The following is a 15,578-nucleotide window of genomic DNA, read 5'->3' on the forward strand; positions in this document are numbered from 1 at the left end:
AGCAGTAGAAGCACTCTGCCAACCAGAGCAAGCATCAAGAGAAATCCACCAAAGAGCCTGGAGAAATTCAAGTGAAAAAATGCCGGGAACACACCAAATATAGTTTAGAAGGAAGTCACAAGGCCACTAATAACAACTTTAAAAAAGTGAGCCAGCCCTGTTGTCAAGGACAATGTATACAAGGGTGAGCAACCCAATATACCCTTGCGGGCTTGGGCAAAGTTAATATAAGAAATGGCCAGCAAGGGATTTTGTTTTTTAGGATTTTTTACAGCACCTTTAGGACTTGTTGTTAATCACAGTACCCAAAAGAAAATTAAATCAAATGGCTGTTCAATTCAATTACAATAAACATAGGATGTTACCACACTAACATCATGATAGAGCAAAAAGTGCTCAATAAAACAAGGAACCAGGGTGTATTGTCTGAAAAATTATTATTAAATTTCAAGGCAAAATATCTGTACAAAAACAATAAATGATCATAGAAAACAGGGTGCATACATGGATATACAATCAGGATATTCAAGGTCTTGGTCGCTTTTCCTTGGACATATCCCAATTAGAGTCCAGACTGCTGTATTTCAATAGCTGATTGATAATAACCCAAGGTCAGAAGAAAATCAACAGATGACTAAGGGACAAGCTAAGCAGAATTGGACTAAATAAGTCGACGTTTCGGTCTTGTTGTAGTTATTCCTAAGACCATCATCAGGACTACAAAGTAGTATATACAATTGTTGACCCTTTATAGCAATGTAGATGGTATCAGTATTATGGGTCTTGATGGCACCGGTGTTTAAAAGTAATTACACTGGAGTTATACACAGGGATGAATCCAATGTGCCGCAAGTGCGCTTTCAACACTTTAGGCGCAGGAATTGATGGAACACGATAAACGGTCAATCAATGTAAGTTGGAAATAATCCTCCGGAAAACATCAAGGCGCATACCATCGCTCGGATGGTATGCGCCTTGATGTTTTCCGGAGGATTATTTCCAACTTACATTGATTGATAGCTGATCAACAACCAACACTTGACCGTTTATCGTGTTCCATCAATTCCTGCGCCTAAAGTGTTGAAAGCGCACTTGCGGCACATTGGATTCATCCCTGTGTATAACTCCAGTGTAATTACTTTTAAACACCGGTGCCATCAAGACCCATAATACTGATACCATCTACATTGCTATAAAGGGTCAACAATTGTATATACTACTTTGTAGTCCTGATGATGGTCTTAGGAATAACTACAACAAGACCGAAACGTCGACTTATTTAGTCCAATTCTGCTTAGCTTGTCCCTTAGTCATCTGTTGATTTTCTTCTGACCTTGGGTTATTATCAATCAGCTATTGAAATACAGCAGTCTGGACTCTAATTGGGATATGTCCAAGGAAAAGCGACCAAGACCTTGAATATCCTGATTGTATATCCATGTATGCACCCTGTTTTCTATGATCATTTATTGTTTTTGTACAGATATTTTGCCTTGAAATTTAATAATAATTTTTCAGACAATACACCCTGGTTCCTTGTTTTATTGAGCACTTTTTGCTCTATCATGATGTTAGTGTGGTAACATCCTATGTTTATTGTAATTGAATTGAACAGCCATTTGATTTAATTTTCTTTTGGGTACTGTGATTAACAACAAGTCCTAAAGGTGCTGTAAAAAATCCTAAAAAACAAAATCCCTTGCTGTTGTCAAGGAGGCATTAAAGATAGTGTGAATTAACTCCCCGAACTGCAGGGGCAGATCAGCATTTAATAAGGCATGCACTTCTGTGCGGGTGCTTGCCACGTGATGGACAAATGTTTCACGGGCAGAAGTAAGGGCAACTGCTTTCTGGGACTAAAGAGCTCTTATTCGACTCATCTTGTTGAACTCTGCCTTCAAGGTTGGAATCGACAGCCAGATGGAAACATCCAGCTTCCCATGTGGAGGAGGAAACATTATGCTTTTACAACAAACTACACGTTGGGGGACCGTAACGATGTAAGGAATTCCTGCCAGCATCCCGCAACAATCTTCATTACTTAAAAATAAATAACTACTGTTTGCTAGTAATGTGAATGTGGTTGTGATAGCAGGTGTAGGTGTACCTTTCAAGACACAGGCCTAATTATGCGCATTCTGATTACACAAGCCATGTAATTGGATATTCCTACACACTAACGAGTGATCAGGTGTTGTTGTGCAATCTTCACCATTCAAATAAACCTCTTTTCCCTCCCTTAGGCACCTATAGGTAAATGTAAGTGACCAAGCTTCATGGAGATAAGCTGTACCCAGAGATTCATACCTGCCAATAGCATAGTACTTTATGCAAGCTTTGAACTTGAACAGAGGGAAAGGTAATGTTATTAGCCCATGTACGAGCCACACAGCAGAATTTGTTTTGGCCACAGAAAAAGGCAAAGGTTCTAACTTTTCAATACGTAACATAGAAAAATTTGCATCTTTCATAGACGTAAATTGCTTGTTTGTCAGCCAAATTAAAAGGGGCAAATGATGAGAACGTGTTCATGTAGTCCCAAGGCACTTTCCCAGCCTTTAACGTGTGTAAAGTCCATGCAAATTGCATAATGGAACGCAATTGATTTTGGCCATGGTAAAAAACAGAGACATCTTCTTGCACAACATCAACAACAGACGAAACTATATTATCTAATGTGTAAATGCGGGAAGAAAGCGTGTTAATGCTGTTATCTACAAATGCTAGGACTTTTTCTAAATTTGCTTGATCTATAGCCCTTAAACGGTAAGCAGCCTCAATCTGGGACAGTTTCCAAACTTCATTGTAAATAGCATATATCCACCTTTTGGATCTGCCATAAGCAGGGCCCTAACAAAGTCATTCAGATCAACATCGTCAGTCAATTTAGGCAAATGAAGCTTAACTGACGCTAAAGTAGAGAGTTTGAGCCAATTCTGACACAGCTTGCCTACTAAATAGGTAGTCATAGAATGGGAACTTTAAAAATGGGGATCCACCCTAACCTGTGTGTAGCCAGCGGCTAAACCCAGAAAACGATGTTGGCAAGAATCCGCACTTCTGTGCCACAATAGCCAACCTTTAGGATCCAAACTGGATATGTTAAAAGCAGAATTCAGCAACAGGGTCTGTAATTCTCTAATAGAAATACTGGTATTATTATCCCAACCTGGGTATTCTTCCAATTCTGGAAAAGAAGAAGCATTTAATATTTTAGTTGTAGCCAATCCAAAGCAGGTGGTTTGTGAAATAGTCAAATTCAAAAACAACATGTGGTTCGGGATGAGATATGCACCATGCAAAGCCTCTGTGCTTTGCACTTGCCAACTTAACGAACCCCAAACAGATTAAAGATCAATAGTATCTTTCCACAGTTCATAGCCCCCAATAGCCAATTGGTCAAGAAAGGACTTGGAATATATTAATTTTGTGTGGGTCAGTCTAACTTTGGAAGAGGACTTTTCGGTCAACTTAAAATAAAAAATGCATTAGGATTTGACTGATTAAAATCAGTAAAATAAGTAAGTATGGGCGAATTTTGCGGATCTGCGGTCCATACTTAACTGGAGTACTTTCTACTGGCTAATCAGTAAGTGCTACCTCGTTGGGTAAATGTATAGTGCTTTTCCTACACTACAGCTGCGTAAAGGGCCAGAAGAGTTGCCTCCAGTGACCATGTGTGTGTAACGTTGCCATCGCGCCTAAGGGCGCCGGGGTCCCTCGAGTGAGCAGTCCTTCATAGTGTGTAAAGGGTGGGAAGATGGTGCACACCGCTAGTTTGTGGGGGGCAGCAAACGGGTGGGGGGGCATCTATGGGAGTTCACATGCCTCTTGTGTGTATAAAAGGTCAGACACAGATCAGAGCAGCAGATGAGGAGAAAGAAGAAGCTCCTGGTCACAGGGATTTCGCCCCTGAAAGTCAGGGATGCAAAGGCCTCCATCAAGCATCATAGCTAATTTTCGACGGTAGATATTGGGAGAAAGCACACCTGCCCAGCCTCGACAAAGCGCACAATTTTTTTGGGCTGATTAAGGAGTTACTGAATTTGAGCTTCAACTCGGGCACCTGCTTTATCTATATCTGTAAATGCTTCCTGTTGACGTTTAATTTTTGTGACAGGAGCATTGTGACAGAATGAATCCTGCGCTGCATATTTGTCCAAGATGACGCCACCGTTTTGTGCGATACCTCTACTCAACTGGAGTACTTTCTACTGGCTAGCCAGTAAGTGCTACCTTGTTGGGTAAATGTATAGTGATTTTCCTGCACTACAGCTGCGTAGGGCCAGAAGAGTTGCCTCCAGTGACCATGTGTGTGTAACTTTGCCATTGTGCCTAAGGGCGCCGGGGTCCCTCGAGTGAGCTGTCCATCATAGTGTGTAAATGGCGGGAAAACGATGCACACCGCTAGTGTGTGGGGGGGAGCAAATGGGGGGTGCTTCTATGCGAGTTCACATGCCTCTTTGTGTATAAAAGATCAAACACCGATCAGAGCAGCAGATGAGGAGAAAGAAGCTCCTGGTCACGGGGATTGCCCGTGAAAGTCAGGGATGCAAAGGCCTCCATCAAGCATCAGCTAATTTTCGACGGTAGATATTGGGATAAAGCACACCTGCGCAGCCTCGGAAAAGCGCACAATTTTTTTGGGCTGATTAAGGAGTTACTGAATTTGAGCTTCAACTCGGGCACCTGCTTTATCTATATCTGTAAGTGCATCATGTTGAGGTTTAATGTTTGTGACAGGAGCCTCATTGTCTACTTGTAACTATTATCTGACCCTGCTTCGAGGGTCAGAGCAGGGTCAGAGAATAGTTGCAAGTAGGCAACGATGCGCCGCTCAGAAAGCACTTACAGGGTTACAGCAAGTGCCCACGTTGAAGTTAATTTCTTTGTAACCATTTTGTAAATGGTTACAAAGAAATTAGCTTCAACTTGGGCACCTGCTGTAACCCTGTAAGCGCTTCCTGAACAAAATTGGTCCCGCTCGCGGATTCGCAGATTTTGCCGCAATTTTGTGCGATTCGAGGATCGCAAAATTCCGGCAAATCTGCACAAATTTTCCACCCAAACTTAAAAATAAGTGAACCTCTTTAGAATAGAATTTGAGCTGCCTTTCACAGGAGTGGGGCAATGTTCCTATTGAGTATAATTAACTATATTCCTCCTTGTGTTAACCTTATGCAGATAGTGATTGCCATAGTGTTGATAACAAAACAAAGCACAATAATTAGCTGAATCTAAATATAAATCCTCAGCATCAAAAGCAGCATAATACTTCAAATCTGAAAACAAAGCCTCGACGGCTTGAACATCCCAATCATCAGAGCGTATATGTTGTTTTATCACATCCCCCATAGAAAGTCTTAGTACATTCAGACATTTATAACCTCTGTGGGACCATGTATCTGAAATTTAACAGCATCCCATACAATCCCATCTAAAACGGGCCAAGCAGTAATGTTTACAAAACTCAGGTCCCTCTTGAATCTGTGTGATGAGGAATGGGGTGGCAATGTTCCATTAATATGTCGAATAGCAGTCCTCTCTTCAACGCAGTGTCTATTCACAAGACGGAAAAAATACACCACAAATCCAATTGACATAAACAAAAAAATTGAATAAAGTACCAAGCAAATGTAAAACCAAGGAGGAATCAAAAAATGTTTTTTAAACCATGTTGCAAAAACAGAAAGTTTTGAAGGGGACTTCGATGTGGTAGAGTTAGTGTCAAATGAAAATCTGGACTCAGTGGCCAAACAGGTTTGTAAATTGGGCATCGACAAGTCTGTGAGATAAGTATACTCAGTCTCATCAAGATGAGAATCAGGTGGAGTATTCAATAAAAAACTTGAAATTACAGGCATATGGAAGGCAAAGTCAGGCCTGTTGTTAGTAGTCGGGACCAAAACAGAATTTCTCAGTATCGATGGACAGGAGACCGAAGGTGTCATACTAAGAAGAATCGGCCACTCTCTGTAATTTGACATTGTCAATGGAGATGTACCTTTTTTCCTTTCGACCTTGAAGTGGAGGTAAAGTGACTGTTCTTGTGCCCTGCACGCCAAGTACAGGAACTGGAGCACGATATGAGGGACCAAATTCTTTCTTGTTCTAGATCTTCTCTAAGACCAGTTCACCAACTCGGGGTAGCCAGCCAACTACTGGAATCTGCAACGCAGCATCAGATGTGGAGGGCAAGTGTTCCTTTGCAAGACTGTTTCTCGTCTCTTGTAGAATCTGTAAACAATTACAATGTTCATCTACGTAAAAGGGGGCAGCAGCTGCCGCCTGGTCTAGACCTTCAAGGTCCGTGACAAACATTTTAATACCAAAGAGCATCTCGTTTGGGGTCCGCCCACCCAGAGACTTTCTAGGGAGATTATTAAGTGTACGCTGTACGCTATTGAGATGGGCCAGCCAGTTCCTTCCGGTCCCTATACCCTAGCTGTCAATGATTGCTCTAAGTCATGGTTCATCCGCTCAACAACACTATTACCCTCAGGTCGGTATGGAGACGAAAATTTGACTTGGACCCTCAATGAACTCAAGGCATCCTTGTACGCCATAGAGGCGAACGCTGGACTCTGATCCGAATGGAAGGTGCCACACGCAAAAATTCCCACAAAGACACGCAAATCTCTTATGACAGTTCGTGAATTAGCACTTCGGTGGGGCCACACTCACACAAAGCGTGTGCAAGAATCAACTACCACTAAGATGTACTTATACGCAGTATCAGAAAAAAAGGGACCGCAGTGATCCAAATAAATACAAACAAGTGGTTTATTGGAAATGTACAACTGTGTTTGGGGCGGACGGTAGCAGACGAAGGCTTAATCTGCTGACAAATGTCACATTGAAGGACATAATCACGCGTCTGTTTATACAGTCCCCACCACCAAAAGCGAAGTTGTGGCTGACATACAGTGGCCGAAAAGCCAGCATGAGGGGACGCAGCACCTTCGTGGGCAGCTGTAATCAGCGATGACCTGCGGTCTGCGTTGGGAATCAATCTGTCACCAACGTCTGGTATTTTCACATAAGGAACTTTACCAGGACTTAAATGATAAGAATACTTTGAAGGAAATCCAGTAGGATATTTACTTCCCTTCTCAGTAGCGGCAATTGCTGCCAAGATGTCATCATCAATCTTACTTTTGGAACGTGTAACTGCTGCAACCAAATATGTTGAAACTGCTGTCTTCGCAGTCTCATCGGCCAAACTATTGCCAACAGCGTGAACTCCCACACGCTGATGACCAAGAGTATGAATTACATACACGAGCAGCAGTTTCTCTTTAAGTCCAGCCACTCGAACCCAGATAATTTTGTGCTTTATTGTGCTACCTTTGGAGTCACAATAGTCGTTCTGAGTCCAAAAGAACAGATTGTCATTGTTAGACTGGACACAGTAGTACAATAAGAGTAGCCACACCAGGATCTGCGTACTCCAATGCAAGCATCAGAGCACAGAGCTCCACTAACTGGGCGGTAAAGTCCCCTAATGTCTGTGTATGCACAACATCGGACTTGAATTCTCCATCCACCATGGCACTAACAACAATAGCGCAAGCTGAGACATATACGTGCTTAGACCCATGCCCAACTTGCGCAGGACCATCAGTGTAAATGATACAATGGAAATCCTCCAAAGGGCGCATAGTCAAAGGGGCAGAATAAACAAATTCGTACTGCAAATACTCCTGCGACCGTAAGGAGGCATAAAAAATTAACGTGACATCCGGAGACGTCAATGATGTTGCCCACTGTATCCACTGTTGGTGCAAAGCTTTAGAATTACTTACACTGGCTTTCATCACTGCCTCCAAGACAGGATACGGGGTAACAACCAACATGCGTTTTCCCTGCAATAGTGTGGGTTCCTTCAGAATCGCCATTTGCACTGCTGTCAAAACTTTTCCCACAGTGGAAAACCACATTTCAGCCGAAGTGTACAAGTGTGACTTGTAAGCGACAGGAACTGTGTCACCTTCGTTAAAAGTAAGGTACGTGAAACCCACCGCCCCAGGGATGATTCTTATCACCAGGTCGGTGTGGTTATCACGAGTCAGTAAGAATTTAGTTTCTAGCAGATCAGCTTGCAAAGATTGCAAAATGGCTGAATGTTCAGGCAGCCAGCACGATTTGGTAAAAGTAGGTTGTATCAAAGCATATAAAGGCATGATACACTGGGCATATTCTGGAATGTAAGTACGCCCGAAATCCAAAAGTTCCAGCAAGGATTGCAACTTTTTCAGCATTGTAGCAACGCGCAGTTGTGCGTATTTCTCCAAGGATTGAGGAGCCAATCCTCGACCTTCATTGTTGAGCTCATAGCCCAGGAACAACACTGTGTACTCTGCAATGTGAGACTTTGCAAAGTTAAATTTGTAACCGAAGTCCGGAAAATTGCAAATTATGCGGTCAACAGGGCACAGATGTGCCCATATCTCGTCGTCTGTGAGATAAATGTCATCCACATACGAACACGCATCTAGGTCGATTCTCTCTAAAAGAGAAACTATAGGGGCAGCAAACACACCTGGACTATTTCTATAACCCATTACCAAACAATTAAATTTTTTCTGTGTGCCACCACTGGTGAAATCAGTCCATTGACTACCTAAATCGGAAAGATTGTGGGCAAAAAAAACATTGGATATGTCAAGTGTGGTTTTAAACCTTTTATGTACAAGACCATCCACCAAAGCAGAGCCATGGGTATTCTGTACCGCTCAGGTACAGCAATGCGAGTTTAGATGCCGGTAATCCAATACCAAACGGTAAGAACAGTCAGGTTTGGTCACAGTAAAAAGAGGGTTATTCATCGGAGAAACACAAGTTTCAATCACACCTTGATATTCCAATTGTTCAAGGATTTCTGTGACTGAAGCTTTCGTTTCACGCCGCCTTGGATATTAAGGTTGAGGCTGGGGCATAGACCGCAAGAGAATCTCATGTTGGGGGAGAATTGATCCCAACCACAGTGAGTACGGTACAAAGCAGGCGCAAGGGCCTTAGCCCACTCTTCTGCAAAATTCAGCGCATGCTCTTTTGACACCGTGTGCGCGAAACTAGGGAGGATCACCTCCTCCCCTCTCGGAGCTGCGAGAACAAAAGGTGAGGGCCAGTCATCCTCCGCTAACAAAATGTCATATGTAGTTGTAAGATTTTCCCAAAATACCCCTTTTATGGTACGTTGTATGTCACCTTCAATTAAAAGGCCGATTTCAAATAACCTATCAGGGGGAGCTACTCTAAAATCAGCTATCTCAACAACAACAAATTTGTCAGTCGCTGTCACCTTCAGTAGTGGATGCAGGGCCTCTCGCACTATGGTAATCTCCACCGTGCTGTCCAACAGTGTCAGCGCCCACGTCTGATTCCGAAGCTGCGCTCTCACTATCTGTGGCATACCTCACTGTTAAAGCAGCAACTTTCTTTTTCAGAAACTGGGGTCTTTTCTGTGAAGAATCATCCTGCTTGCCTGTTGCGTCTTTCGGGCAGGGTTGGTCATGACTCTGCCGGCCACCCCTTCATCTGCCGCTTCCTCCACCACCGGACGATGAGGCCGATGTGTCCTGTAAAGAACAAGGAGAACGTTGATCAGGAACCTGAAATCGATCAGGTGACTTAATCATAGTGCGGTCATGCAAGTCATAAGAGCGCTCAGTAGACGCAGGCACTGGTGGGGCAGGATGGGACTTCTGTTTCTGTTGTTTAACCTGTTTCTTGTTTTTGTTCCAATTTTGCTTTGGAGCTTTGGGTTGATTGTCTTTTTCAGACTTCGACCTCTGAGTCTGTGTTTTATCTTTAGCAGAAAAGGGCTTGACACCTAAACTATTAGGGCCGATGGTCTTATAAGCTGGGGTAATAATTCTTAGTAACTGACGGGATTTATTGGGGACCTCGCGCAAGGCATTAGACACTTGGAAGCTCACCGCATCTCCCTTTATATTAGAAAGGACGAGATCGTAAACTATATCAAATGAGCCAATGACTCTCATTCCCAATTCAACCTCAGCTTCAGGTCCATGTTCATCTTCAACGCGTTTGATGACCATCGGCAGGACAGCCATTGACGGAGTGCCGTAGCACCTCATGTACACTGCCGCAAAGATTCTACTCCATGACTCGCAGTCACCGGCTTCAGGTACCAAGTCCTTGGGTAAACTAATTGTAAGAATTCTGTGTTTTTCCACAGGACTCGAATTAGGAGAAACTGCTTCCAGCTGGTAAAATTTTTCGGCAAGCCAGAAAGGCATATCATCCTTATCCTGAGAATGCTTCCCCATAACCGTATTAACCATGACGGTACTAAGCCTAATCCCGCTCGGTCCATCTGGGAGCGCCGCAACGCGAGGGATCGCCCTGGAAATTGCGGGTAATATATTGAACGTAGGCCCTAATAACTCCAATTGCGGAGGTGTATAGGGGCCTCAACTCAGCAACAGGGACTGTCCCAGCACGAGGATGTGGACAATGGACCTAATCTTATCACGGTTAAATTGTCGGGAAGGGCGCCATTACACCGAACAATGTGCTGCCATGCAGAAGTCGGAATTTCCTGTGTCCTATAAGGAACATATTCCCCGGGCACGACTATGTGAGTGTAAGTGTGAAACACCTGAGTAGCCACATCCACTGGTGGAAATGTCACCCATGAGTAGAACATCTCAAACGGGTAAGCTACCTCAGCACTCACCACTAAAATAACTGCCATGCCCTCCTCTATTTTCATTAATTAACGATGTAAAAACATTCGCCAATCTGCCTGAGTGACTAATTCAAAGAAAGGAATGATTGATATTTACTGCCATTTACTCTTCATACACTACAAGTAGATCCCTTCCGTCTACCCCTCAAACAAGCATCAGAGAACCTGTTACTCCCTCAGGCTTACCCTTTCTAGTTTATATAAGGCCAAAGTTTCATCAGCGAACCCCTTTGCTGTCAGTCAAGCTCAGAAGAACCTGTTACTTCTTTAGTGTGACCCTTTCTAGGTGATATCACACCAAAGTTTCACCAGCGAACTCTTTGCTAACAATTATTCACACATTTATACAGAAAAACTCCTAAAACAGTGCTTCCGGTTTTTACCTAACCATGCACTTACTTCCACAGGCAAGTGACCTCGCTACAGAGTGGCTTCCATTTACCACCTGTTATTCTGCCCCCGGGGGATTCCAAAACAAAACATATAACAGCTACAAACAAGTTTGGTTAATTCATAAAATCAAAATAATATTTAAATACACAATGCAATTCAATTAACCAACTAATTACAACTAACCACCTATCTTAACTAAACCCTAACCATACTGCTGCTACCAAATTAAGTGATAGAGCGCAAGCTCACCTGCTCAACATACTCTCCTGGGCCTATAAAACGAAGTATATATTTAAACAGGTAAACTTGCACTCAATCAATTAAAAATGTTACCATTCGGAATCTTTACCATTTGACTTACCAATCCAAGTCACCGATACGTAAAGCCCTAGAGAATCAAGGGAGTTAGCAAGAAAATACGTAGTAAAATAACATTTAGCATTTCATAAATAACACGAGAAAAGTTTAAGTTCTTTTATCTAAGTAATTGTTTGAAACCATTATAAATCAATAATTTTGGCTATCATTAGCTCATGCTACCACAGTCTCCGTCTTCTGCGAAAGATTATACCCTACCTACCCATTAAACATTGCAGAATCCTGGTCCAGGCCATGGTGACCAGTCGCCTCGACTACTGAAATTCTCTCCTGGACAAAGTTGGAAGTACACAGCTAGCCAAATTACAGGTCATTCAAAATACGGCAGCAAGAATGATCCTGAACCGCCCTGCTGGTTCACCCTCAAAACCTCTATTGAGAGAACTTCATTCGCTGTCAATAAGAAAATGCTCCAAATTCAAGGTTTGTTGTCTAACCTATAACTCGCTCAGAGGCAAAGGTCCTGATTACCTGTGGGAAAAACTGATTAAACAGACTTTGAACAGGGTGCTCAGATCCAACTCCCTGGCCCATCTAAAAGTCCCCAGGATTTGTCTCAGTCGCACCGGAGGCAGGGCCTCATTCTCCCTACTGGAACTCTCTCCCCCTCGCCCTGCGCGAATGCTCCTCCTATAACATATTTAGGAAACAGCTAAAAGCGTTCCTCTTTTAGACATATAATCTTCCTCCCTGCTTCCCATGTTCTCATAACACTAAGTAAGCGCCGAGATGCCTCCGGGTGAGTCAAGCGCTCTTTAAGTGTCTCTAACATAACGTAACATTAGAATGATGAAAATTGAAACGACATGTGCAATAATTTTGGAAAGAAAATATCGTTAAGCATAAAACACAGGGTGGGTAGAAAAGGGAAAACAGTACAATGACAAACCCACACTTTATAGTTACCTAGAATGGTGTGAAGACCAACCCTGGCCAAAGGATGGAATAAAGGATAGGAATCCAAAAGTGCAGGTGCCAGCGAGAAAGAACAGGTGCAGACCAGAATCAGGACAGGTTACGGACCAAATTGGATTAGGACAGGACCACAGCAGTTCAAGACCGGCACCCACAGCTAAAGTGCAACTCCAGAGTCCCACCCCTCTCTGCAGCTAACAGTCGGACCCCGATTGGGTTATCAAACTCCTTCCCAGAACCCTGATTGGGTTATCGAATCTTCTGACAGAGTGCTCCGCCAGCACCTCTGCTCTTGGTCACCTATTGAGTGCGTTGGGTCAGTGACAGGTCAGATAATCGGACAAGTCGGACAATCTAACTACTTAAGCCTACCCTAGTTATACTATTTTACAGGTCAGTATACCACCCCCAATGTTGCAATATGTGAATCCCACAATTTTATTGTTCAAAAGACGAGGAGAAGTCATCACACTATATTAATATGAGGTAGCTTGTCAATCATGTATTTAAATGTTCCCTTCCATGACTTTATCTTCCCATGTACTTGCATTCCACCCAGCAGTGAATGTAACAATAACATACAATGTTTTAACAAAGTATTCAATTTAGCTTCCTCTGGCAGGGTGAGGAGGTCATTTTCTAATAGTTTCTCAGTTCAAGTCTGATTCTAGCACTGGTTCAATGCCATGGCTTCAGTGACCTGAGTTTCTTTGCGCAGGCGCAGTTGCTCCAAAGATGGAGTTCAGAAGTACATTTCAGGCCCAAATGTGATAAATGCAAAAATAGAAGAGAAACGGTTTTAGAGACACAGAATAAATGAATGCACTGAATACCACTTATCTCTATTCTATTCCCATTATTTTATTTTAACTATTGAAATAAAGGTTAGGCAAAACAAACAGCTTAACAATAGCAACAATGCAAGTTCTTGCACGTTAGCACACAAAACGGCCATCTTAGTTCTAGTGCGCAGAAGAAAAGGTTTCCCACCAAGCGAAGTAATACGTCATGTCACGTGAGTGTGACAAACGCATGCGCAGTAGAAAATCCCGCATAGCAGCAGCCATTTTAATGCAAGCGCATTATAGTTAGTAAAAGCACATTGTCGAGCTTCCCCTAGATACTAGAAATGTCATGAAATGCAATATTAATATAACGAAACATGTTAGTTAGTACATTAATATTATCTTCGAGAGGGCTGAATACACGCATGTCGCTTTACGTGTGCAACCTTGCTCCATCACCGCTACACTACCCAAATACCCCCAACAGTACCCCTACACTACCCAAACACCAGTGCACTGCCCTAAACCCTAACACACTACCCCCAGCAGTACCCCCTACACTACCCAAACACCACTGCACTGCCCTAAACCCTAAACCACTACCCCCTTCATGACCCCCTACACTATCCAAACACCACTGCACTACCCTAAACAGTAAAACACTACCCCCAGCGCGACCCCCTACACTACCCAAACACCACTGCACTACCCTAAACCTTAAAACCCTCCCCCAGCATGACCCCCTACACTACCCAAAGACCACTGCACTACCCTAAACTCTAAAACACTACCCCCACTACGACTCCCTACACTACACAAACCCCACTGCACTACCCTAAACCCTAAAACACTACCCCCTACGCTACACAAACACCACTGCACTTCCCTAAACCCTAAAACACTACCTCCAGCATGACCCCCTACACTACCCAAACACTACTGCACTACCCTAAACCTTAAAGCACTTCCCCCAGCAGTACCCCTATACTATCCAAACACCACTGCACAATCCTAAACCAAAAAGCACTACCCCCAGCACTACCCCCTACACTACCCAAACACCAGTGCACTACCCTAAACCCTAAAACACTATCCGCAGCAGTAACCCTTCACTACCCAAACACCACTGCACTACCCTAAACACTAAATCTACCCTCAGCCCAACCCCCTACACTACCCAAACACCACTGCACTACCCAATCCCTAAAACACTACACCAGCATGACCCCCTACACTACCCAAATACCACTGCACTACCCTAAACCCTAATACATTATCCCCAGCACGACCCCCTACACTACCCAAACACCACTGCACTACCCCAAACCCTTAAACACTACCCCAGCATGACCCCCTACACTACCCAAACACTGCTGCACTACCCTAAACCCTAATATGCTATCCCCAGCACAACCCCCTACACTACACAAACACCACTGCACTACCCTAAACCCTAAAACACTACCCCCAGGATGACCCCCTACACTAGCCAAACACCCCTGCACTGCCCTAAACCCTAAAACACTACCCACAGCACAGCCCCCTACACTATACAAACACCACTGCAGTACCCTAAACCCTACATCTACCCCAATCATGACCCCCTACACTACACAAACATCATTGCACTACCCTAAACTCTAAAACACTACTACCAGCATGACCCCCTACACTACACAAACACCACTGTACTATCCTAAATCCTAAAACACTTTCCCCAGCACAACCCCCTACACTACACAAACACCACTGCACTACCTTAAACCCTAAAACACTACCCTCAGCACGACCCCCTACACTACCCAAACACCACTGCACTACCCTAAATCCTAGAAAAGTAACCACCACCCCATTCCCAATCCCCTTACCTCTCACTCCTTGTGGTTCCTCTCTCCTCGTGGTTCCTGCTTCACGTCGTCTCTGAGGGGTGGTGCTCGTAGTTGTTAGGAAACGGAACAGCCTCTGTTTCCTTACAACAACGTGGCTCGTCTACATTTTTTTAGAAATCATGGTCATTTACCATACCTACCTTTACAACAAAATTTGTTGTAAAGGCATGCGTGGTAAATGACCATGCTTTCTATAAAAATGCGTAGTAATGACTTTGCAATGTACAACGCATTTGTGGTAATGCATGCGTTGTAATGGTAAAGCGAAGTAAAACATTTGTTGTAAAGACTGTTTACCAATCGAAGCTGGCCCCTGTTCTTCAGTGAGTCATTTATTTGATAAATTAGGAGGAAGGAATGTGTTTGTTTTTTTTACGAAAAGTGCGTTTCCAGCTGTTGTATTGTGAAATTGTCCACGTGGCCTGATTTCACTTCCGGTGAGAGAGTGGAAGAGTCTGTTTGGATCTAAAGGGGTTCTGCTGTTGGACAGGGCTGTACAAA

This window comes from Lissotriton vulgaris, chromosome 4_1 (assembly GCF_964263255.1).
Source record: "Lissotriton vulgaris chromosome 4_1, aLisVul1.2, whole genome shotgun sequence".
In the NCBI taxonomy this organism is placed as follows: Eukaryota; Metazoa; Chordata; class Amphibia; order Caudata; family Salamandridae; genus Lissotriton; species Lissotriton vulgaris.